At 39.9% G+C, this 15267-nt stretch overlaps 13 non-coding genes across 13 annotated transcripts; all 13 read left to right on the top strand.

Annotated features, from left to right (window-relative positions):
• Positions 1 to 264: 264 nt before the first annotated feature.
• On the top strand, positions 265 to 336 carry trnaa-cgc (transfer RNA alanine (anticodon CGC)). The gene has a single exon. It is a non-coding gene; the product is annotated as a tRNA-Ala (tRNA).
• Positions 337 to 807: 471 nt separating this feature from the next.
• On the top strand, positions 808 to 879 carry trnat-ugu (transfer RNA threonine (anticodon UGU)). The gene has a single exon. It is a non-coding gene; the product is annotated as a tRNA-Thr (tRNA).
• A 1138-nt stretch (positions 880 to 2017) lies between these two features.
• Positions 2018 to 2089, top strand: trnaa-cgc (transfer RNA alanine (anticodon CGC)). The gene has a single exon. It is a non-coding gene; the product is annotated as a tRNA-Ala (tRNA).
• Positions 2090 to 3770: 1681 nt separating this feature from the next.
• trnaa-cgc (transfer RNA alanine (anticodon CGC)) lies at positions 3771 to 3842 on the top strand. The gene has a single exon. It is a non-coding gene; the product is annotated as a tRNA-Ala (tRNA).
• A 1679-nt stretch (positions 3843 to 5521) lies between these two features.
• Positions 5522 to 5593, top strand: trnaa-cgc (transfer RNA alanine (anticodon CGC)). Its single transcript has one exon. It is a non-coding gene; the product is annotated as a tRNA-Ala (tRNA).
• Positions 5594 to 6062: 469 nt separating this feature from the next.
• On the top strand, positions 6063 to 6134 carry trnat-ugu (transfer RNA threonine (anticodon UGU)). Its single transcript has one exon. It is a non-coding gene; the product is annotated as a tRNA-Thr (tRNA).
• A 1138-nt stretch (positions 6135 to 7272) lies between these two features.
• trnaa-cgc (transfer RNA alanine (anticodon CGC)) lies at positions 7273 to 7344 on the top strand. Its single transcript has one exon. It is a non-coding gene; the product is annotated as a tRNA-Ala (tRNA).
• Positions 7345 to 7815: 471 nt separating this feature from the next.
• On the top strand, positions 7816 to 7887 carry trnat-ugu (transfer RNA threonine (anticodon UGU)). The gene has a single exon. It is a non-coding gene; the product is annotated as a tRNA-Thr (tRNA).
• Positions 7888 to 9025: 1138 nt separating this feature from the next.
• On the top strand, positions 9026 to 9097 carry trnaa-cgc (transfer RNA alanine (anticodon CGC)). Its single transcript has one exon. It is a non-coding gene; the product is annotated as a tRNA-Ala (tRNA).
• A 471-nt stretch (positions 9098 to 9568) lies between these two features.
• trnat-ugu (transfer RNA threonine (anticodon UGU)) lies at positions 9569 to 9640 on the top strand. The gene has a single exon. It is a non-coding gene; the product is annotated as a tRNA-Thr (tRNA).
• Positions 9641 to 10778: 1138 nt separating this feature from the next.
• trnaa-cgc (transfer RNA alanine (anticodon CGC)) lies at positions 10779 to 10850 on the top strand. The gene has a single exon. It is a non-coding gene; the product is annotated as a tRNA-Ala (tRNA).
• A 1681-nt stretch (positions 10851 to 12531) lies between these two features.
• On the top strand, positions 12532 to 12603 carry trnaa-cgc (transfer RNA alanine (anticodon CGC)). The gene has a single exon. It is a non-coding gene; the product is annotated as a tRNA-Ala (tRNA).
• Positions 12604 to 14282: 1679 nt separating this feature from the next.
• Positions 14283 to 14354, top strand: trnaa-cgc (transfer RNA alanine (anticodon CGC)). The gene has a single exon. It is a non-coding gene; the product is annotated as a tRNA-Ala (tRNA).
• The last annotated feature ends 913 nt before the right edge of the window (positions 14355 to 15267 follow it).

Below are 15267 nucleotides of genomic sequence, written 5' to 3' on the forward strand. Positions count from 1 at the left end.
CCTCACTACCATGGCCTATTTATTACCTTACCTCCTCATGCCATTTGCACACACTGAATATAGACTTTCTTTTTTTCTATTGTGTTATTGACTGTACGCTTGTTTATTCCATTTGTAACTCTATGTTGTTGTTTGTGTCGCACTGCTTTGCTTTATCTTGGCCAGGTTGCAGTTCTCAATGAGAACTTGTTCTCCACTAGCTTACCTGGTTAAATAAAGGTAAAATAGAATAAAATAAGATACATTTTTAATCTTTCCCAGAACGGGGATGTAGCTCAGTGGTAGAGCGCATGCTTCGCATGTATGAGGTCCTGGGTTCAATCCCCAGCATCTCCATTTAAAATTACTGTATTGACCCAACCAACTCCTACTTTACAGAATGTTGTAATTCTAAGCAGGAAACAGAGACGTGCTAAATAATTTGGTTTTGTAATCTGAAGAACATTCCTTCAATCCCTGTTCGTACAATTATAGAACAGAAGTGGCATGATTGCCATCTTTTATGGCGTCATTTTCAAAAACTGAAGTTCATGGGTTCGATCCCAGTCTGTAGCTGGTTTAAGAATTGCTGCTATCATTTCCTTGTAGTTTCAATGGAGTGGTGTATATAAAAAGTACATTGTATTGATATTGCATTTTATCTGCAAATGAAATGGGATGGAAGCTCAGAGGGGGAGTGCATGCAAAATATGGATGAGGTCCTCGGTTCAATCCCAAGATTCTCCACTGAGTTTATTTGCGTGCCAAATTCACATTTACACAACTACTACTTTCCTGAATGTTGATATATAACTCAGAATGTAGAGTGGCATGGTGGCCAAGTGGTAAGGCGTTGGTCTTGTAAACTGAAGATCATGGGTTCAAATCCCTTCTGTGCCTTTATGAAAGACATCTGATATCATGGACCTGTGTGTTAATTGGAGGACTTTGCAGAAAATCAACTTGTATCAATATTGCAACACAGCTATTATAGTAAGTGGATGAATCTCTATGGTAGAGCCAGTACTTTACATGAATGCGGTCCAACGTTAATCCCCAACTTCTCTGTTGAGTGTAATTAGTTGTTAAATTAGCTTTTGCACAACTCCCACTTTCCAGAATGTTGACATTCTAAGAAGGAAATAGATATGCTAAATCATCTGTTTCTGTAAACTGAAGCACATGGGTTCATCCTTGTTTGACGTTTATGGAAGATAGCTGATATTATGGAAATGTACTTTCATTAGAACAGTGTAAAGAAAAGGTAAATTGTATTGATATGACCACTGCGACCTGTATGCTCTAGTCGGCTGGCCCTCGCTACCTATTCGTCACCAGACCCACTGGCTCCAGGTCATCTATAAGTCTATGCTAGGTAAAGCTCCGCCTTATCTCAACTCACTGGTCACGATAAAAACACCCACCCGTAGCACTCGCTCCAGCAGATATATCTCACTGGTCATCCCCAAAGCCAACACCTCCTTTGGCTGCCTTTCCTTCCAGTTCTCTGCTGCCAATGACTGGAACGAATTGCAAAAATCGCTGAACCTGGACACTTATATTTCCCTCACTAACTTTAAACATCAGCTATCTGAGCAGCTAACCGATCGCTGCAGCTGTACATAGGCCATCTGTAAATAGCCCACCCAATCTACCTACCTCATCCCCATATTGTTTTTATTTACTTTCTGCTCTTTTGCACACCAGTATTTGTACTTGCACATCATCATCTGCTCATCTGTCACTCCAGTGTTAATTTGCTCAATTGTAATTACCTCACTACCATGGCCTATTTATTACCTTACCTCCTCATGCCATTTGCACACACTGAATATAGACTTTCTTTTTTTCTATTGTGTTATTGACTGTACGCTTGTTTATTCCATTTGTAACTCTATGTTGTTGTTTGTGTCGCACTGCTTTGCTTTATCTTGGCCAGGTTGCAGTTCTCAATGAGAACTTGTTCTCCACTAGCTTACCTGGTTAAATAAAGGTAAAATAGAATAAAATAAGATACATTTTTAATCTTTCCCAGAACGGGGATGTAGCTCAGTGGTAGAGCGCATGCTTCGCATGTATGAGGTCCTGGGTTCAATCCCCAGCATCTCCATTTAAAATTACTGTATTGACCAAACCAACTCCTACTTTACAGAATGTTGTAATTCTAAGCAGGAAACAGAGACGTGCTAAATAATTTGGTTTTGTAATCTGAAGAACATTCCTTCAATCCCTGTTCGTACAATTATAGAACAGAAGTGGCATGATTGCCATCTTTTATGGCGTCATTTTCAAAAACTGAAGTTCATGGGTTCGATCCCAGTCTGTACCTGGTTTAAGAATTGCTGCTATCATTTCCTTGTAGTTTCAATGGAGTGGTGTATATAAAAAGTACATTGTATTGATATTGCATTTTATCTGCAAATGAAATGGGATGGAAGCTCAGAGGGGGAGTGCATGCAAAATATGGATGAGGTCCTCGGTTCAATCCCAAGATTCTCCACTGAGTTTATTTGCGTGCCAAATTCACATTTACACAACTACTACTTTCCTGAATGTTGATATATAATTCAGAACTTAGAGTGACATGGTGGCCAAGTGGTAAGGCGTTGGTCTTGTAAACCGAATATCATGGGTTCAAATCCCTTCTGTGCCTTTATGAAAGATATCTGATATCATGGACCTGTGCATTAATTGGAGGACTTTGCAGAAAATCAAGTTGTATCAATATTGCAACACAGCTATTATAGTAAGTGGATGAATCTCTATGGTAGAGCCAGTACTTTACATGAATGCGGTCCAACGTTAATCCCCAACTTCTCTGTTGAGTGTAATTAGTTGTTAAATTAGCTTTTGCACAACTCCCACTTTCCAGAATGTTGACATTCTAAGAAGGAAATAGATATGCTAAATCATCTGTTTCTGTAAACTGAAGCACATGGGTTCATCCTTGTTTGACGTTTATGGAAGATAGCTGATATTATGGAAATGTACTTTCATTAGAACAGTGTAAAGAAAAGGTAAATTGTATTGATATGACCACTGCGACCTGTATGCTCTAGTCGGCTGGCCCTCGCTACCTATTCGTCACCAGACCCACTGGCTCCAGGTCATCTATAAGTCTATGCTAGGTAAAGCTCCGCCTTATCTCAACTCACTGGTCACGATAAAAACACCCACCCGTAGCACTCGCTCCAGCAGATATATCTCACTGGTCCTCCCCAAAGCCAACACCTCCTTTGGCTGCCTTTCCTTCCAGTTCTCTGCTGCCAATGACTGGAACGAATTGCAAAAATCGCTGAACCTGGACACTTATATTTCCCTCACTAACTTTAAACATCAGCTATCTGAGCAGCTAACCGATCGCTGCAGCTGTACATAGGCCATCTGTAAATAGCCCACCCAATCTACCTACCTCATCCCCATATTGTTTTTATTTACTTTCTGCTCTTTTGCACACCAGTATTTGTACTTGCACATCATCACCTGCTCATCTGTCACTCCAGTGTTAATTTGCTCAATTGTAATTACCTCACTACCATGGCCTATTTATTACCTTACCTCCTCATGCCATTTGCACACACTGAATATAGACTTTCTTTTTTTCTATTGTGTTATTGACTGTACGCTTGTTTATTCCATTTGTAACTCTATGTTGTTGTTTGTGTCGCACTGCTTTGCTTTATCTTGGCCAGGTTGCAGTTCTCAATGAGAACTTGTTCTTCACTAGCTTACCTGGTTAAATAAAGGTGAAATAGAATAAAATAAGATACATTTTTAATCTTTCCCAGAACGGGGATGTAGCTCAGTGGTAGAGCGCATGCTTCGCATGTATGAGGTCCTGGGTTCAATCCCCAGCATCTCCATTTAAAATTACTGCATTGACCCAACCAGCTCCTACTTTACAGAATGTTGTAATTCTAAGCAGGAAACAGACGTGCTAAATAATTTGGTTTTGTAATCTGAAGAACATTCCTTCAATCCCTGTTCGTACAATTATAGAACAGAAGTGGCATGATTGCCATCTTTTATGGCGTCATTTTCAAAAACTGAAGTTTATGGGTTCGATCCCAGTCTGTACCTGGTTTAAGAATTGCTGCTATCATTTCCTTGTAGTTTCAATGGAGTGGTGTATATAAAAAGTACATTGTATTGATATTGCATTTTATCTGCAAATGAAATGGGATGGAAGCTCAGAGGGGGAGTGCATGCAAAATATGGATGAGGTCCTCGGTTCAATCCCAAGATTCTCCACTGAGTTTATTTGCGTGCCAAATTCACATTTACACAACTACTACTTTCCTGAATGTTGATATATAATTCAGAACTTAGAGTGACATGGTGGCCAAGTGGTAAGGCGTTGGTCTTGTAAACCGAATATAATGGGTTCAAATCTCTTCTGTGCCTTTATGAAAGACATCTGATATCATGGACCTGTGCATTAATTGGAGGACTTTGCAGAAAATCAAGTTGTATCAATATTGCAACACAGCTATTATAGTAAGTGGATGAATCTCTATGGTAGAGCCAGTACTTTACATGAATGCGGTCCAACGTTAATCCCCAACTTCTCTGTTGAGTGTAATTAGTTGTTAAATTAGCTTTTGCACAACTCCCACTTTCCAGAATGTTGACATTCTAAGAAGGAAATAGATATGCTAAATCATCTGTTTCTGTAAACTGAAGCACATGGGTTCATCCTTGTTTGACGTTTATGGAAGATAGCTGATATTATGGAAATGTACTTTCATTAGAACAGTGTAAAGAAAAGGTAAATTGTATTGATATGACCACTGCGACCTGTATGCTCTAGTCGGCTGGCCCTCGCTACCTATTCGTCACCAGACCCACTAACTCCAGGTCATCTATAAGTCTATGCTAGGTAAAGCTCCGCCTTATCTCAACTTACTGGTCACGATAAAAACACCCACCCGTAGCACTCGCTCCAGCAGATATATCTCACTGGTCATCCCCAAAGCCAACACCTCCTTTGGCTGCCTTTCCTTCCAGTTCTCTGCTGCCAATGACTGGAACGAATTGCAAAAATCGCTGAACCTGGACACTTATATTTCCCTCACTAACTTTAAACATCAGCTATCTGAGCAGCTAACCGATCGCTGCAGCTGTACATAGGCCATCTGTAAATAGCCCACCCAATCTACCTACCTCATCCCCATATTGTTTTTATTTACTTTCTGCTCTTTTGCACACCAGTATTTGTACTTGCACATCATCATCTGCTCATCTGTCACTCCAGTGTTAATTTGCTCAATTGTAATTACCTCACTACCATGGCCTATTTATTACCTTACCTCCTCATGCCATTTGCACACACTGAATATAGACTTTCTTTTTTTCTATTGTGTTATTGACTGTACGCTTGTTTATTCCATTTGTAACTCTATGTTGTTGTTTGTGTCGCACTGCTTTGCTTTATCTTGGCCAGGTTGCAGTTCTCAATGAGAACTTGTTCTCCACTAGCTTACCTGGTTAAATAAAGGTGAAATAGAATAAAATAAGATACATTTTTAATCTTTCCCAGAACGGGGATGTAGCTCAGTGGTAGAGTGCATGCTTCGCATGTATGAGGTCCTGGGTTCAATCCCCAGCATCTCCATTTAAAATTACTGCATTGACCAAACCAACTCCTACTTTACAGTATGTTGTAATTCTAAGCAGGAAACAGACGTGCTAAATAATTTGGTTTTGTAATCTGAAGAACATTCCTTCAATCCCTGTTCGTACAATTATAGAACAGAAGTGGCATGATTGCCATCTTTTATGGCGTCATTTTCAAAAACTGAAGTTCATGGGTTCGATCCCAGTCTGTACCTGGTTTAAGAATTGCTGCTATCATTTCCTTGTAGTTTCAATGGAGTGGTGTATATAAAAAGTACATTGTATTGATATTGCATTTTATCTGCAAATGAAATGGGATGGAAGCTCAGAGGGGGAGTGCATGCAAAATATGGATGAGATCCTCGGTTCAATCCCAAGATTCTCCACTGAGTTTATTTGCGTGCCAAATTCACATTTACACAACTACTACTTTCCTGAATGTTGATATATAATTCCGAACTTAGAGTGACATGGTGGCCAAGTGGTAAGGCGTTGGTCTTGTAAACCGAAGATCATGGGTTCAAATCCCTTCTGTGCCTTTATGAAAGACATCTGATATCATGGACCTGTGCATTAATTGGAGGACTTTGCAGAAAATCAAGTTGTATCAATATTGCAACACAGCTATTATAGTAAGTGGATGAATCTCTATGGTAGAGCCAGTACTTTACATGAATGCGGTCCAACGTTAATCCCCAACTTCTCTGTTGAGTGTAATTAGTTGTTAAATTAGCTTTTGCACAACTCCCACTTTCCAGAATGTTGACATTCTAAGAAGGAAATAGATATGCTAAATCATCTGTTTCAGTAAACTGAAGCACATGGGTTCATCCTTGTTTGACGTTTATGGAAGATAGCTGATATTATGGAAATGTACTTTCATTAGAACAGTGTAAAGAAAAGGTAAATTGTATTGATATGACCACTGCGACCTGTATGCTCTAGTCGGCTGGCCCTCGCTACCTATTCGTCACCAGACCCACTGGCTCCAGGTCATCTATAAGTCTATGCTAGGTAAAGCTCCGCCTTATCTCAACTCACTGGTCACGATAAAAACACCCACCCGTAGCACTCGCTCCAGCAGATATATCTCACTGGTCATCCCCAAAGCCAACACCTCCTTTGGCTGCCTTTCCTTCCAGTTCTCTGCTGCCAATGACTGGAACGAATTGCAAAAATCGCTGAACCTGGACACTTATATTTCCCTCACTAACTTTAAACATCAGCTATCTGAGCAGCTAACCGATCGCTGCAGCTGTACATAGGCCATCTGTAAATAGCCCACCCAATCTACCTACCTCATCCCCATATTGTTTTTATTTACTTTCTGCTCTTTTGCACACCAGTATTTGTACTTGCACATCATCATCTGCTCATCTATCACTCCAGTGTTAATTTGCTAAATTGTAATTACCTCACTACCATGGCCTATTTATTACCTTACCTCCTCATGCCATTTGCACACACTGAATATAGACTTTCTTTTCTTCTATTGTGTTATTGACTGTACGCTTGTTTATTCCATTTGTAACTCTATGTTGTTGTTTGTGTCGCACTGCTTTGCTTTATCTTGGCCAGGTTGCAGTTCTCAATGAGAACTTGTTCTCCACTAGCTTACCTGGTTAAATAAAGGTGAAATAAAATAAAATAAGATATATTTTTAATCTTTCCCAGAACGGGGATGTAGCTCAGTGGTAGAGCGCATGCTTCGCATGTATGAGGTCCTGGGTTCAATCCCCAGCATCTCCATTTAAAATTACTGTATTGACCCAACCAACTCCTACTTTACAGAATGTTGTAATTCTAAGCAGGAAACAGAGACGTGCTAAATAATTTGGTTTTGTAATCTGAAGAACATTCCTTCAATCCCTGTTCGTACAATTATAGAACAGAAGTGGCATGATTGCCATCTTTTATGGCGTCATTTTCAAAAACTGAAGTTCATGGGTTCGATCCCAGTCTGTAGCTGGTTTAAGAATTGCTGCTATCATTTCCTTGTAGTTTCAATGGAGTGGTGTATATAAAAAGTACATTGTATTGATATTGCATTTTATCTGCAAATGAAATGGGATGGAAGCTCAGAGGGGGAGTGCATGCAAAATATGGATGAGGTCCTCGGTTCAATCCCAAGATTCTCCACTGAGTTTATTTGCGTGCCAAATTCACATTTACACAACTACTACTTTCCTGAATGTTGATATATAATTCAGAATGTAGAGTGGCATGGTGGCCAAGTGGTAAGGCGTTGGTCTTGTAAACTGAAGATCATGGGTTCAAATCCCTTCTGTGCCTTTATGAAAGACATCTGATATCATGGACCTGTGTGTTAATTGGAGGACTTTGCAGAAAATCAACTTGTATCAATATTGCAACACAGCTATTATAGTAAGTGGATGAATCTCTATGGTAGAGCCAGTACTTTACATGAATGCGGTCCAACGTTAATCCCCAACTTCTCTGTTGAGTGTAATTAGTTGTTAAATTAGCTTTTGCACAACTCCCACTTTCCAGAATGTTGACATTCTAAGAAGGAAATAGATATGCTAAATCATCTGTTTCAGTAAACTGAAGCACATGGGTTCATCCTTGTTTGACGTTTATGGAAGATAGCTGATATTATGGAAATGTACTTTCATTAGAACAGTGTAAAGAAAAGGTAAATTGTATTGATATGACCACTGCGACCTGTATGCTCTAGTCGGCTGGCCCTCGCTACCTATTCGTCACCAGACCCACTGGCTCCAGGTCATCTATAAGTCTATGCTAGGTAAAGCTCCGCCTTATCTCAACTCACTGGTCACGATAAAAACACCCACCCGTAGCACTCGCTCCAGCAGATATATCTCACTGGTCATCCCCAAAGCCAACACCTCCTTTGGCTGCCTTTCCTTCCAGTTCTCTGCTGCCAATGACTGGAACGAATTGCAAAAATCGCTGAACCTGGACACTTATATTTCCCTCACTAACTTTAAACATCAGCTATCTGAGCAGCTAACCGATCGCTGCAGCTGTACATAGGCCATCTGTAAATAGCCCACCCAATCTACCTACCTCATCCCCATATTGTTTTTATTTACTTTCTGCTCTTTTGCACACCAGTATTTGTACTTGCACATCATCATCTGCTCATCTATCACTCCAGTGTTAATTTGCTAAATTGTAATTACCTCACTACCATGGCCTATTTATTACCTTACCTCCTCATGCCATTTGCACACACTGAATATAGACTTTCTTTTCTTCTATTGTGTTATTGACTGTACGCTTGTTTATTCCATTTGTAACTCTATGTTGTTGTTTGTGTCGCACTGCTTTGCTTTATCTTGGCCAGGTTGCAGTTCTCAATGAGAACTTGTTCTCCACTAGCTTACCTGGTTAAATAAAGGTGAAATAAAATAAAATAAGATATATTTTTAATCTTTCCCAGAACGGGGATGTAGCTCAGTGGTAGAGCGCATGCTTCGCATGTATGAGGTCCTGGGTTCAATCCCCAGCATCTCCATTTAAAATTACTGTATTGACCCAACCAACTCCTACTTTACAGAATGTTGTAATTCTAAGCAGGAAACAGAGACGTGCTAAATAATTTGGTTTTGTAATCTGAAGAACATTCCTTCAATCCCTGTTCGTACAATTATAGAACAGAAGTGGCATGATTGCCATCTTTTATGGCGTCATTTTCAAAAACTGAAGTTCATGGGTTCGATCCCAGTCTGTAGCTGGTTTAAGAATTGCTGCTATCATTTCCTTGTAGTTTCAATGGAGTGGTGTATATAAAAAGTACATTGTATTGATATTGCATTTTATCTGCAAATGAAATGGGATGGAAGCTCAGAGGGGGAGTGCATGCAAAATATGGATGAGGTCCTCGGTTCAATCCCAAGATTCTCCACTGAGTTTATTTGCGTGCCAAATTCACATTTACACAACTACTACTTTCCTGAATGTTGATATATAATTCAGAATGTAGAGTGGCATGGTGGCCAAGTGGTAAGGCGTTGGTCTTGTAAACTGAAGATCATGGGTTCAAATCCCTTCTGTGCCTTTATGAAAGACATCTGATATCATGGACCTGTGTGTTAATTGGAGGACTTTGCAGAAAATCAACTTGTATCAATATTGCAACACAGCTATTATAGTAAGTGGATGAATCTCTATGGTAGAGCCAGTACTTTACATGAATGCGGTCCAACGTTAATCCCCAACTTCTCTGTTGAGTGTAATTAGTTGTTAAATTAGCTTTTGCACAACTCCCACTTTCCAGAATGTTGACATTCTAAGAAGGAAATAGATATGCTAAATCATCTGTTTCTGTAAACTGAAGCACATGGGTTCATCCTTGTTTGACGTTTATGGAAGATAGCTGATATTATGGAAATGTACTTTCATTAGAACAGTGTAAAGAAAAGGTAAATTGTATTGATATGACCACTGCGACCTGTATGCTCTAGTCGGCTGGCCCTCGCTACCTATTCGTCACCAGACCCACTGGCTCCAGGTCATCTATAAGTCTATGCTAGGTAAAGCTCCGCCTTATCTCAACTCACTGGTCACGATAAAAACACCCACCCGTAGCACTCGCTCCAGCAGATATATCTCACTGGTCATCCCCAAAGCCAACACCTCCTTTGGCTGCCTTTCCTTCCAGTTCTCTGCTGCCAATGACTGGAACGAATTGCAAAAATCGCTGAACCTGGACACTTATATTTCCCTCACTAACTTTAAACATCAGCTATCTGAGCAGCTAACCGATCGCTGCAGCTGTACATAGGCCATCTGTAAATAGCCCACCCAATCTACCTACCTCATCCCCATATTGTTTTTATTTACTTTCTGCTCTTTTGCACACCAGTATTTGTACTTGCACATCATCATCTGCTCATCTGTCACTCCAGTGTTAATTTGCTCAATTGTAATTACCTCACTACCATGGCCTATTTATTACCTTACCTCCTCATGCCATTTGCACACACTGAATATAGACTTTCTTTTTTTCTATTGTGTTATTGACTGTACGCTTGTTTATTCCATTTGTAACTCTATGTTGTTGTTTGTGTCGCACTGCTTTGCTTTATCTTGGCCAGGTTGCAGTTCTCAATGAGAACTTGTTCTCCACTAGCTTACCTGGTTAAATAAAGGTGAAATAGAATAAAATAAGATACATTTCTAATCTTTCCCAGAACGGGGATGTAGCTCAGTGGTAGAGCGCATGCTTCGCATGTATGAGGTCCTGGGTTCAATCCCCAGCATCTCCATTTAAAATTACTGTATTGACCCAACCAACTCCTACTTTACAGAATGTTGTAATTCTAAGCAGGAAACAGAGACGTGCTAAATAATTTGGTTTTGTAATCTGAAGAACATTCCTTCAATCCCTGTTCGTACAATTATAGAACAGAAGTGGCATGATTGCCATCTTTTATGGCGTCATTTTCAAAAACTGAAGTTCATGGGTTCGATCCCAGTCTGTAGCTGGTTTAAGAATTGCTGCTATCATTTCCTTGTAGTTTCAATGGAGTGGTGTATATAAAAAGTACATTGTATTGATATTGCATTTTATCTGCAAATGAAATGGGATGGAAGCTCAGAGGGGGAGTGCATGCAAAATATGGATGAGGTCCTCGGTTCAATCCCAAGATTCTCCACTGAGTTTATTTGCGTGCCAAATTCACATTTACACAACTACTACTTTCCTGAATGTTGATATATAATTCAGAACTTAGAGTGACATGGTGGCCAAGTGGTAAGGCGTTGGTCTTGTAAACCGAATATCATGGGTTCAAATCCCTTCTGTGCCTTTATGAAAGATATCTGATGTCATGGACCTGTGCATTAATTGGAGGACTTTGCAGAAAATCAAGTTGTATCAATATTGCAACACAGCTATTATAGTAAGTGGATGAATCTCTATGGTAGAGCCAGTACTTTACATGAATGCGGTCCAACGTTAATCCCCAACTTCTCTGTTGAGTGTAATTAGTTGTTAAATTAGCTTTTGCACAACTCCCACTTTCCAGAATGTTGACATTCTAAGAAGGAAATAGATATGCTAAATCATCTGTTTCTGTAAACTGAAGCACATGGGTTCATCCTTGTTTGACGTTTATGGAAGATAGCTGATATTATGGAAATGTACTTTCATTAGAACAGTGTAAAGAAAAGGTAAATTGTATTGATATGACCACTGCGACCTGTATGCTCTAGTCGGCTGGCCCTCGCTACCTATTCGTCACCAGACCCACTGGCTCCAGGTCATCTATAAGTCTATGCTAGGTAAAGCTCCGCCTTATCTCAACTCACTGGTCACGATAAAAACACCCACCCGTAGCACTCGCTCCAGCAGATATATCTCACTGGTCATCCCCAAAGCCAACACCTCCTTTGGCTGCCTTTCCTTCCAGTTCTCTGCTGCCAATGACTGGAACGAATTGCAAAAATCGCTGAACCTGGACACTTATATTTCCCTCACTAACTTTAAACATCAGCTATCTGAGCAGCTAACCGATCGCTGCAGCTGTACATAGGCCATCTGTAAATAGCCCACCCAATCTACCTACCTCATCCCCATATTGTTTTTATTTACTTTCTGCTCTTTTGCACACCAGTATTTGTACTTGCACATCATCATCTGCTCATCTGTCACTCCAGTGTTAATTTGCTCAATTGTAATTACCTCACTACCATGGCCTATTTATTACCTTACCTCCTCATGCCATTTGCACACACTGAATATAGACTTTCTTTTTTTCTATTGTGTTATTGACTGTACGCTTGTTTATTCCATTTGTAACTCTATGTTGTTGTTTGTGTCGCACTGCTTTGCTTTATCTTGGCCAGGTTGCAGTTCTCAATGAGAACTTGTTCTCCACTAGCTTACCTGGTTAAATAAAGGTGAAATAGAATAAAATAAGATACATTTTTAATCTTTCCCAGAACGGGGATGTAGCTCAGTGGTAGAGCACATGCTTCGCATGTATGAGGTCCTGGGTTCAATCCCCAGCATCTCCATTTAAAATTACTGCATTGACCCAACCAACTCCTACTTTACAGAATGTTGTAATTCTAAGCAGGAAACAGACGTGCTAAATAATTTGGTTTTGTAATCTGAAGAACATTCCTTCAATCCCTGTTCGTACAATTATAGAACAGAAGTGGCATGATTGCCATCTTTTATGGCGTCATTTTCAAAAACTGAAGTTCATGGGTTCGATCCCAGTCTGTACCTGGTTTAAGAATTGCTGCTATCATTTCCTTGTAGTTTCAATGGAGTGGTGTATATAAAAAGTACATTGTATTGATATTGCATTTTATCTGCAAATGAAATGGGATGGAAGCTCAGAGGGGGAGTGCATGCAAAATATGGATGAGGTCCTCGGTTCAATCCCAAGATTCTCCACTGAGTTTATTTGCGTGCCAAATTCACATTTACACAACTACTACTTTCCTGAATGTTGATATATAATTCCGAACTTAGAGTGACATGGTGGCCAAGTGGTAAGGTGTTGGTCTTGTAAACTGAAGATCATGGGTTCAAATCCCTTCTGTGCCTTTATGAAAGACATCTGATATCATGGACCTGTGCATTAATTGGAGGACTTTGCAGAAAATCAAGTTGTATCAATATTGCAACACAGCTATTATAGTAAGTGGATGAATCTCTATGGTAGAGCCACTACTTTACATGAATGCGGTCCAACGTTAATCCCCAACTTCTCTGTTGAGTGTAATTAGTTGTTAAATTAGCTTTTGCACAACTCCCACTTTCCAGAATGTTGACATTCTAAGAAGGAAATAGATATGCTAAATCATCTGTTTCAGTAAACTGAAGCACATGGGTTCATCCTTGTTTGACGTTTATGGAAGATAGCTGATATTATGGAAATGTACTTTCATTAGAACAGTGTAAAGAAAAGGTACATTGTATTGATATGACCACTGCGACCTGTATGCTCTAGTCGGCTGGCCCTCGCTACCTATTCGTCACCAGACCCACTGGCTCCAGGTCATCTATAAGTCTATGCTAGGTAAAGCTCCGCCTTATCTCAACTCACTGGTCACGATAAAAACACCCACCCGTAGCACTCGCTCCAGCAGATATATCTCACTGGTCATCCCCAAAGCCAACACCTCCTTTGGCTGCCTTTCCTTCCAGTTCTCTGCTGCCAATGACTGGAACGAATTGCAAAAATCGCTGAACCTGGACACTTATATTTCCCTCACTAACTTTAAACATCAGCTATCTGAGCAGCTAACCGATCGCTGCAGCTGTACATAGGCCATCTGTAAATAGCCCACCCAATCTACCTACCTCATCCCCATATTGTTTTTATTTACTTTCTGCTCTTTTGCACACCAGTATTTGTACTTGCACATCATCATGTGCTCATCTATCACTCCAGTGTTAATTTGCTAAATTGTAATTACCTCACTACCATGGCCTATTTATTACCTTACCTCCTCATGCCATTTGCACACACTGAATATAGACTTTCTTTTTTTCTATTGTGTTATTGACTGTACGCTTGTTTATTCCATTTGTAACTCTATGTTGTTGTTTGTGTCGCACTGCTTTGCTTTATCTTGGCCAGGTTGCAGTTCTCAATGAGAACTTGTTCTCCACTAGCTTACCTGGTTAAATAAAGGTGAAATAAAATAAAATAAGATACATTTTTAATCTTTCCCAGAACGGGGATGTAGCTCAGTGGTAGAGCGCATGCTTCGCATGTATGAGGTCCTGGGTTCAATCCCCAGCATCTCCATTTAAAATTACTGTATTGACCCAACCAACTCCTACTTTACAGAATGTTGTAATTCTAAGCAGGAAACAGAGACGTGCTAAATAATTTGGTTTTGTAATCTGAAGAACATTCCTTCAATCCCTGTTCGTACAATTATAGAACAGAAGAGGCATGATTGCCATCTTTTATGGCGTCATTTTCAAAAACTGAAGTTTATGGGTTCGATCCCAGTCTGTACCTGGTTTAAGAATTGCTGCTATCATTTCCTTGTAGTTTCAATGGAGTGGTGTATATAAAAAGTACATTGTATTGATATTGCGTTTTATCTGCAAATGAAATGGGATGGAAGCTCAGAGGGGGAGTGCATGCAAAATATGTATGAGGTCCTCGGTTCAATCCCAAGATTCTCCACTGAGTTTATTTGTGTGCCAAATTCACATTTACACAACTACTACTTTCCTGAATGTTGATATATAATACAGAGTGTAGAGTGGCATGGTGGCCAAGAGGTAAGGCGTTGGTCTTGTAAACTGAAGATCATGGGTTCAAATTCCTTCTGTGCCTTTATGAAAGACATCTGATATCATAGACCTGTGCTTTACTTGGAGGACTTTGCAGAAAATCAAGTTGTATCAATATTGCAACACAGCTATTATAGTAAGGGGATGAATCTCTATGGTAGAGCCAGTACTTTACATGAATGCGGTCCAACGTTAATCCCCAACTTCTCTGTTGAGTGTAATTAGTTGTTAAATTAGCTTCTGCACAACTCCCACTTTCCAGAATGTTGACATTCTAAGAAGGAAATAGATATGCTAAATCATCTGTTTCTGTAAACTGAAGCACATGGGTTCATCCTCGTTCGAGGTTTATGGAAGATATCTGATATTATGGAAATGTACTTTCATTAGAACAGTGTAAAGAAAAGGTCAAT

This window comes from Salmo salar, unplaced genomic scaffold (assembly GCF_965601325.2).
Source record: "Salmo salar unplaced genomic scaffold, fSalSal1 ptg000645l, whole genome shotgun sequence".
In the NCBI taxonomy this organism is placed as follows: domain Eukaryota; kingdom Metazoa; phylum Chordata; class Actinopteri; order Salmoniformes; family Salmonidae; genus Salmo; species Salmo salar.